Source organism: Cheilinus undulatus, linkage group 16 (genome assembly GCF_018320785.1).
Source record: "Cheilinus undulatus linkage group 16, ASM1832078v1, whole genome shotgun sequence".
Lineage (NCBI taxonomy): Eukaryota > Metazoa > Chordata > Actinopteri > Labriformes > Labridae > Cheilinus > Cheilinus undulatus.
In genome coordinates, this window is record NC_054880.1 from 24,358,064 (window position 1) to 24,367,835 (window position 9,772).

The 9,772-nt window shown below is 40.3% G+C and overlaps 1 protein-coding gene across 4 annotated transcripts in view; it reads right to left on the bottom strand.

Moving 5' to 3' along the window:
- Nucleotides 1-6,084, bottom strand: part of gabbr1b (gamma-aminobutyric acid (GABA) B receptor, 1b) — a 102,348-nt gene extending 96,264 nt beyond the window's left edge. For all 4 annotated transcript variants that reach the window (XM_041809854.1, XM_041809853.1, XM_041809852.1 and 1 more), the window contains exon 1: nt 5,781-6,084. The gene's annotated coding sequence lies outside the window, so the exon portion shown is untranslated. The remainder of the gene's footprint in view (nt 1-5,780) is intronic.
- Nucleotides 6,085-9,772: the final 3,688 nt, after the last annotated feature.

Consider the following 9,772-nt stretch of genomic DNA (forward strand, 5'->3'; position numbering starts at 1 on the left):
CAGACTCTCTTTCACAAAAATGCATTTTTCTCAGCTTTCTAGAAAAAAAGTGGTCTTTTTGGTGAAACTAGCCTCTATTCAACTTAAGATAAATCAAGAACGGAACATTTTTTCCCCATGATGAAATAGAGAGATTCTTCTTTCATTTGAGCTATTGAGTGTTTTCAGAGTCATGGTACAAAATATTCTGTGGGTATTGAAAGATGACTCAAAATGGCAAAAAATGCTGGCACAAGCCACTCCCCATTTTATAAAAGGGCCGGCACTCAGTGAGTTAACAGCTGTTCAGACAGGACTTCTGGTGTTCCTGCAGCCAGGCTCAAGTGGACACTCACTGTATTGCAATTTTTTGCATTTCCATATTGGCCTCATTTTTCAGAACCAGAGATTTCCACTTGGTAGATTCCTACAGATGGTGGGTTTCTATGTCACATAAGCCCGCCTTTTCAGAAAAGATTTTTCGAGGCAGATGTCCATTTGAGCAAATGAAATACGCAGATTTATATCAGTTTGGCGCAAATGTCAGAAATTACACCAGCATTGATGTGTTTTATCATAGTTCAGTCAGATACTTCAGTGTACAGCTTAAAAAAATGTTAAAGTGTTCACTACTCCTTTAGGCTTAAAAAATTGTCATGAACAACGAACAAAATGAATCGAAATAGATTGTGGGAAATGTAGTTCTGTCAGCTTTTAGAGGAATATGTACACAGTTTTGTGCCTTTACCTTTTCTCTCTATTTGAACGCCGTTTTGCACCAAATTGAATTTTTTTAGTCATGAATATTCAGGAAGCTGGTTAGCTTGGTTCATGCATTAAAAGCATTGATTTTACAAAACATCTAAGGGGGATTTGAATGGCGAAAATTGCTTCTGGAACCAGCACTGCAGGAAAAGTGTGTGTGCACTGTTGATATTAGCTCAGAGAAAGTTTCGTACGAACACAGAATAAATAAGAGAGTGGCAACCTGAAATTTGAGCAAGAAACTATCTAAGCACAAGGAGGCAGTGTCAGAATCAATGTCATGATTTTGATAAAACCTTACAATGCATTCTGAGTTTTGCAACAAAAATGACTCCATACCTCATGCACCACTCTGCTTCAGCTCATTATGAGAATACGCTCATTCTCCTGACCTCTGTCCTCTCTACCACTCACTATTTTCCTTTGAACACTTTTACATTTTCAAATCCTGTCACCGAGACAAGCAGCGTCCTGATCTGCTGAACCTGCACACCACGCGCTTTGTAACTCCACAGGAGAGCTAATGAAATTTTCTCTGCTTCAATCTGATAGAGACGAGATGAAAGAAACCTCCTGCAACGGCGTATGCAAATCAGCTAGAGAGAGAGAGGGGGAAAAGAGAGAGTGGAGGTGATGAAGATGTAAGGTGATGTTGTAATAACTCTGAGGCACACAGAGAATAAATGAGAGATGGTTCTTCTGCAGAGGTAGAGAAATGAGGACTGATGTTTGGTGGAGGTGAGACCGCTCTAACGCTTTGGACATAAACTTTAATAATCACCAAAAACAAGATGAGTAAACAGAAGAAAAGAATGATGGAAAATAAAGATACCCAGATTAACCTGAAACTAATCATTCTTTGCCAAATTGAAACTGAATGATCAGTGGATCACAATAAATGCTTCTAGTCACCAATCACCCAAACCAACCACCTGTGGTTGATCCTTTGGTTTCCAGTTACCAAAAAAGGGAAATTTAACTAACAAAGTTTAAATAACACCATGAAACTATTTAATACACAAAAATATCAAGGATTGCTTCTTCTTCATTTTGGATCCAGCCATCACTCAGGGACGTCTTATTGAGATTTTCTACTGCAGCTAAAAGACACGAGCTGTGCCCTGTATTGTTATTATACAGGCTAAGGGCATTTTTATATTAGGCATGATTATTTTTCACTGTACCCAGGCATGATTCCCCCTTCTGGTCTGTTTTCAGATTAGTTGCATCCTTCTGTTAGAGCACACTGGTGTATGTACACAGTCTGATACAGTAGGTTGAGGTATGAGTGTTGTTGGTTTGAAGGATGGAATGTTTAAAATTTAAAGGATCATTTTTTTCATCAAAGACAGAGGATGGAATGTTGGTGAAGCTGGGGATGTTGGGGTCTTCTCCCCTTGTTTTTACCAAATAGTAGACCATGGTTGGCAACTTCTGAAAAAGAAGGTGCAACCGGCAACAAGCATGGGTCTGAATCTTTGCCAATCTTTTCACCGACCACCATTTACACGCTTGGTGTTTCTTCAACTATGCCATATTTAAATCGTATTCTCCTCTGCATTGTAGGAAAACTCTGGTTGAGGCAACTTTTTTATCAGTGTTGGACTATGGTGATATTTTTTAAAGGCATGCCTCGGCTGCAACTCTAAAACCCCTGGATGCAGTTTTCCACTCTGCACTTAAGTTCATTACTGGTGATGCCTATAACACTCACCACTGCATCCTATACAGTAAGATGGGGTGGACATCGCTCTCAGAGAGACGCAACCTGCATACGTACATGTTTATTTACAAGGCTCTTCTTGGGATGCATCCTCCTTACATCTCCTCCATGTTAGCCTGGTCCTCAGGAACGCATAAAACCCGTTCTAGTGACTGGCTAACTCTCCAGGTTCCAAAAGTTCATTCTGAGCTTGGCAGATCTGCCTTGAGTTTCTTTGCACCATCTGCTTGAAACTCACTGCAGAACACTTTAAAAATCAAAGAACTGGTTACTGTGGGGCATTTCAAATCATTATTGCTGAATATCTTGTGCTCTGATTGAACATTTGTGACCTGACTTTAATGTACCTTTTCTGATTGATATGGTGTACAGTATTTTTAACTTGCTAATGTACTTTATTTCCTTTGAATATGTTTGAAATGTATTTTCATTATTTTTATGCTCGACGTCATTGTAAATGAGGGCTCGCCCTCAATGATTTTCGAGTTTAAATAAAGATAAATAAATACCACACCTGTAGCTTCCACCTCTTTCTCCTGAAATGATGTTGATTGGTCAGGTCATGCTCTGACTGGGAGCAAACGTACCAGCTTAAAGCTTTTGTAGACGGATTCACTGATGACAGATGTGGAAACTATCCCCAACCTAAGGTTGGTGTAGATGCTCCAAAGACACTTCCCAACTCAAAATGGACTAACAACCACACAAAGTGATATCTATGGAAGAGGATTAGAGTTACTGGGAAAAAATTGACACACACACACAAAAAAAAGATTTAGTATACGTGTTTTTGCTTTCTCAGAATAAAGGCAGAATGCCACAATAAATGTTGGCATTCTGAAAAATATTCCGAATTTTGAGATGATTTATGAGATTTATTTAAGAAATAAAGGGAAAAAGTCAAAATCTAAGAATAATGTCTGGATTCCGAGATTAAAATCTGAAACTCTCTCTCTTTCTCTCTCTGTTTCCCCTCAATCCTCCTCTTTCTGTCTCTCTGTTTCCCTCCATCCTCCTATATCTTTCCATCTGTTTCCCCTCCATCCTCCTCTCTCTTTCCATCTGTTTCCCCTCCATCCTCCTCTCTCTTTCCCTCTCTGTTTCCCTCCATCCTCCTCTCTCTTTCCCTCTGTTTCCCTCCATCCTCCTCTCTTTCTCTTTCCCTCTCTGTTTCCCTCCCCTCTCTTTCCCTCTCTGCGTTTCCCCTCCATCCTCCTCTCTTTCCCTCTCTGTTTCCCCTCCATCGTCCTCTCTCTTTTTCCCTCTCTGTTTCCCTCCATCCTCCTCTCTCTTTCTCTCTCTGTTTCCCCTCCATCCTCCTCTCTTTCTCTCTCTCTGTTTCCCCTCCATCCTCCTCCTCTCTCGTCTACGTCCCTGCCTGTAAAAACAGCGTACTCTCCTGATATTTCTTCTCTTTGATCTTTCTACCCCTCATAGAAAGCTTCCTCCGCTGTTTTTAATGATGTGGATGTTTCATGTTTTTGTGAATGAGTGTCGCTGCTGTGCTGATAATTCTGCAGAAATCTTTCTCTCAGCGGGAACCTTTCTGAATGAGAACTGCTCCCTGCTGAGCTCTGATTGGATGGTGCTAGAGGGTTAATTTGATGTTTTGGGATTATGTGTGAAACAGACGCTGAACCCAGACGTTATCTCTCTGGGTTTTCTCTTCACGCCTGTGAGTGTTGGTGGAGATAACCTTTGGCCCTCCCCTTTGCCCTCCTCCTCCGTCCGTTTCTACTCTGATTCAAGGATTTGCCAGGATGCATGTCCACACAGCTGCAGCGGAGATGATTTATGTCACCAGAACAAACTGACTTATAGAGCTCTGCAGGATGTATTTCTATTGGCTATCCAAAACGTTAGTATCACGTTTGCTTGACAGAACACCTGTGGGTCTTTTGATTACTGCTGAAAATAATCTGTGTGGTATAAAAATGTTTATGATGCTCACATTAAGTGATCAGTACTATGCCTGAGCATGTCTGACCCCCACTAGGTACTGCATGCTTTACACCCTTTGCTTTGACACAGATGTAGGGGTGTTCTGTTCATACAGAGATTCCTGTGGTTCAATGACTGTTTCCCCAGCATGTGATACAGTTTGGGTATGAAAAAAGATCATAGTGTGCATAAATGTCTTCGCAGCTTTCACTTAAAGACAGCCTCTAATGTGTCTGAACTTTGCCAGATTGTCCTTAATTATTCTACAAGGGTCAGATTTGACTTTACTTTTCAGTGTAACACATGAGTCAGTCCCTGTTCAATCTAAATTGATTCTACAGCCATCAGACATCTAACTGGCACATCCAAGATGCTATATGACCACGGTTTGACAAGACTAGAATGTCCGAACTTTTCTTGTATTGTCGCCTAGGTTGACACTCAGTGATAAACTAACATTTAAAACAAGAAAAAAAAAAATGTGTTGATCATCTTTAAGCATAAGTTTACTTCAAGGGCCACTAACAATGACCTTGGTCTCCAGCTGAATACATTTTGAATATTTGGTTGCTCATTCTGGTCAATTCTTTATCTCCAAATATACTTTTTTTTTTTTTTTTTTTAAGAGAACATCATCGAGCTGATTCTGACATTTGAAAGCCAAACCCTCAGCTGTAATGCTGCACAGCCAAACCAGATAGAGCAGACCTGGACTTGTTTATAAAGACATGGTTTTATTGAGATTCATTAGGCCTTTAACCCAGCCACAGCTGAGCCTGTAGGTATCCATGTTTACAGGTAACTCGCTATCAGATGAGCTGTAACCAACCGACCTGACGAAAGGCTGAAATCACAAACAGGGTGAAACAATACTGCGTGATGAGCCATCTCCGAGAGGGCTGATGGAGGCTGGAGTGTATCCCAGCATGCACTCTGATTATCCTAATAAGAAGAGAGCAGCTGAGACACAACGAGCAGTGAGCAGACCAGGAACCAGCTTTGATGTCTTAATCTGGATTCATTTTTATAAAACAGAACCTACAGGTCTGTTAATGTATCCTGTTTTGTGTTAGGGCATGTAAACATTAAATTTTGGTTTAAAAAACTAGGATATTATCTCTTTTAATGATTTTTAGATATGTTGGAGCACCCTTACTCAGAGCAACGGGATACTGTTTTGTTTATATGTCTTAGCCTGTTTTCTGACTGCTGGGACAGAACTGGGTTAGCTTATTTCACATTTTGTGGGTCAGTAGATAGTCTGGATACAAAAATATATGGGCTAAATACTAAATAAGGTGTTTTTACTGGATCCCCTGCCATTTGCATATCAGCAGCACATTGGTGTGGAGGATAACATTATCTTACTCACCCACAAGGCCCTATCACACCTGGAGAAGTAGCGCTGCGCTGTGAGGGTCACGTTCTTTGACTTGACTTCTTTTACACCATCCAGCCCTGCCTCCTGAGGGACAAGCTGCTGCACATGTAGCTACATCCTGACTGACCGGCTGCAGTTCGTCGGAGTTGCAGAAGCCCTCAAATATCCAAAAGAGTCCTTCAAGTCTTGCATGGAGAAGGCATCACCATAACAAGGGTGCAATCTTCTGCCATCTCCCTCAAGGAGGCAGAGCCCTTGCGGTGTTTTTTCACCAGCACCTTTTCCCTTTGTTCTCTTCCAGCCCCACCCCCACTGCACACCTGAATCAACCTGGCTGCAGCCAGTCACCTGACCAGGCAAACTGCAACTAAAGCGAGGTACACACATAATGATTGTCTAAATCTTAAGAGATTTTTATCTGTTAGAGACCCCGCACATGAAGATTAAAAATCAGGCATTGAACAGCTTTGATCGTACTGTGTGTGGTGTGCTCCGATAATCTCAACACAGCACACCACACACATCATGATTCTGTCCCACCACCGATCTAGAATCTCGTCCTCCAAGCCAGAAATCTCACGTGATCACACGTGATCTAACAAAAACTACGAAAAAGAAACATGTCAACAATGATAGCAACAACCGGAAAACACAGCACGCAACATGGAAGAGGACATACAAGAAGAGGGAATGATCGTGTTCTTGGGACTATTTTTAACAGAAAAATCACAAACTAAGAAAAAAAGAGAAGACTGTGGAGAAAATCCTGGAGACAGCGCAAACACGGACTTTACAGTCTACTGGGCAAGCTAGAGGTGAGTTGTTGTCATAGACATTATATACGCAGTGGTGTCAAGTAACTAAGTACAAATACTTCCTTACCTTACTTAAGTAGAAATTTTGAGTATCTATACTTTACTGGAGTAATTATTTTTCAGCCTACTTTTTACTTCTACTCCTTACATTTTAAAAATAGCCTTGTTACTCTACTCTTCTTTACTCGTCTACTCCTATTTCATTTCACCTATCCAGATAAATCACGCCATCCGGATAGAGTGAGTTTGATTGTGGTTGGATGAGTAGTATAAACATAATACCATTCCGACACCCTATTGGTTTGTAGGCAATCCATCGCACCTGCGCATGACACAAATCACGTCACACTCCTGCAAGGAAATAGCAGACTTATGTAGCCTAGTACGAAGATGTCCGTGGCAGAGACTCAAGAGAACTCAAGCGAAATGTCCCAACCAAGCACCAGCAAGGAGGTTGGTAGACAGGAAGACCAATACTTATAGGCAACTAGTCATCATATCTTCTGCTCCATGAAACACATGTTAATGCTCAGTAGTGCACATATGTGGTTCTTGAATGTATTTGTATAGTACTAAAATGTGTTCATTTTCAATGGGCATAAACGCGGCTGAAACAGGTGCATCCCAAATTTTTTAACATTAACATTTTAATATAACGTTAAAGTCATTATGGGCTTTAGAAAAAATGTTTTTTGGGGAGGTGGAGTAGTGCACTATAGGCACCTGTGACAGGGCCTAAGCTTTTGTCCTTAATGGCATTTTTTTCCTCCTCATATTACTTTTATACTTTAAATAGTTTTAAAAACCAGTACATTTACACTTTTACCTGTGTAAAAAGCTTGAATTGATACTTCAGCTTCTACAGAAGTCTTTTTAAATCCTAGTATCTACACTTCTACTTGAGTAATGAATGTGAATACTTTTGACACCTCTGTATATACGTATGTAATGTCTATGGTTGTTGTCAGTCAGCTCGCTTCTTGATTGGCTACATTCCGTTCCACGTCACAATTCACGGAGTCATGACTCGGGAGTCGTCTGCTTGCCCCACACACATCAAGATTTTTGGTCATAAATGTTGATCAAGTTTAACATTTATGATTGTCAGTCCTGACTGTTTTCAGAGCCAATTATTGGGACAAATTCACTCTTAACACACCTCAGACCACAGGATAATCTTATAGGATAATCTTATAAGACATAAGATGATCGGGCGTTTGCTGTCCTTGGTCGGGAAGGGGGAAAATTAGGACAAAAACAGCCCGATTACCTTTATGTGATGTACCCCTACATCACAAAAAGAAACAACAGCACTAGGATAGGAGGAGCTAGGGGATTTAACCATGCAGGGGTTTGTGTTCATGAAAATCCCCATCTCAAACTAGCTATCAACCCAAACTGTGTGGCTAAGTCACAAGTAAAGCAAAGAAATGAGAACAATCAATGATTTGATCTAATTTGATAGGAGTGAGGAAAAGTGCAATTGACAGTACTCTCACCCTGTTAGATGAAAACCTGACTGAAGATCATGAACTTTCTCCTTTTTGATGCCACCCTGTTGCCAATGGTTTTGAACAATCTAGATGGTGTATTGGAGCTGGTCTTCAGATTTTTTTTAATTCTCAAAAATTACTCCACATCATTTGTCTAGGACTATTTTGTTGCTGTGGTACCAACCAGGTTTCAATCTGGTTTGACTTTTACTGGAATCATATCTGTGACAGCCTGTAGTTATTTATATACAGATAAAACCTCCAGATATGGTTAATGGTGATATGTTTCACTATTCAGCTAAAAAATATGGAGAGGTGGTGTTTGGTAGGTATTATCCAGCCCCACTACAGCCTCACAACTCTTCTGTTTAAAGGCTGAGTCTTGTAAAAGACACCACAGACAGACAGACAGAGAAGTGAGGAGCAAATATATGCAAACTAAAAATGTCTCATTGGAGAGCAACGCTCCATCTCCATAACAGCTGACATCAGAGACGAGCTTCAGCATCACAGACAGACGTGGTGAGGCTGCAGAACATTTATAAAGATACGAGATCAACTTTAACTTTGACTGAAGGAGAATGTCAGCACTTTATACATGAGCCCATCATTTTAAAGGAGAGATATTTAGAAAATACAAACACTTTTTTTGGTCAAAGTAATAGTATATTCAAAGACTGATCTCCATATGACATATGAAAGAGGCCCTGTCCACACGTAAGTTGTTGACTGTCCTTTGTTGGCAACTTTTCCATGGCCTACTATTTGGCAAAAATGGAGGTTAATAAAAGACCCAAGCAACTCCAGCTTCACCAACATTCAGTCCTCTGACTGTAAAGATGATGACATTTTGAAGTTTACAAACATTCCATCCTTGCCTTTGCAAATAATGTTATCCTTTAAAGCCTATGAAACATTTTATCATTACCATTGAAGATGAGGTCATCGTTCAGAGCCTTTAAAAACATTCCATCCTTGCCAGTCATCCCTTAAACTATGACTGTTCCATTTTTGCCTTTAAAGATGAAGTCATCCTTCAATGCCTATGAAGATTCCAGCCTTGGTTTTCAAGATAAAGTCATTCTTCAAACTATTAAACATTCCAGCCTTGCCCTTGAGGACAAGTCGATTAAACATTCCATCCTTGCCTGTAAAGACAAGGTCATCCCTCAAAGCCTATGAACATTCCATCCTTGGTTTTGAAGACAAAGTCATCTTTCAAACTATGAAACATTCCAGCCCTGCCTTTGAGGACAAAGTCCTCCTTCAAAACCTATGAAACATTTCATCCTTGCCTTTGAAGATGAAGTCATCCTTCAAAGCCTATGAACATTCCAACCTCACCTACCTGGTTTCTACATTTAATTGTAGAGAATTACTCTTAGAAAGACAGCTGTCAGCCAATCTGATGAGGCTTGTTTAGACCAAGTGATGTCTTCCAAGAAACTTTTAATCAGGATTATAAGGTACTGTATCCATGGTTGCCTGTGTTGGGGTAGTTACTGAAAAAGTAATCCATTACAAATTACTTGTTACTTTCTAGAAAAAAGTAATGTGTTATATTACTTAGTGAAGGTCTTTACACACTGGGTCTGATATTTTCAAATGTGTTTTTTTTGGGGGGAGGGGGGGGGTTCAGAACACTAATCCAAAAGATGTCACGCACTCAAACCTT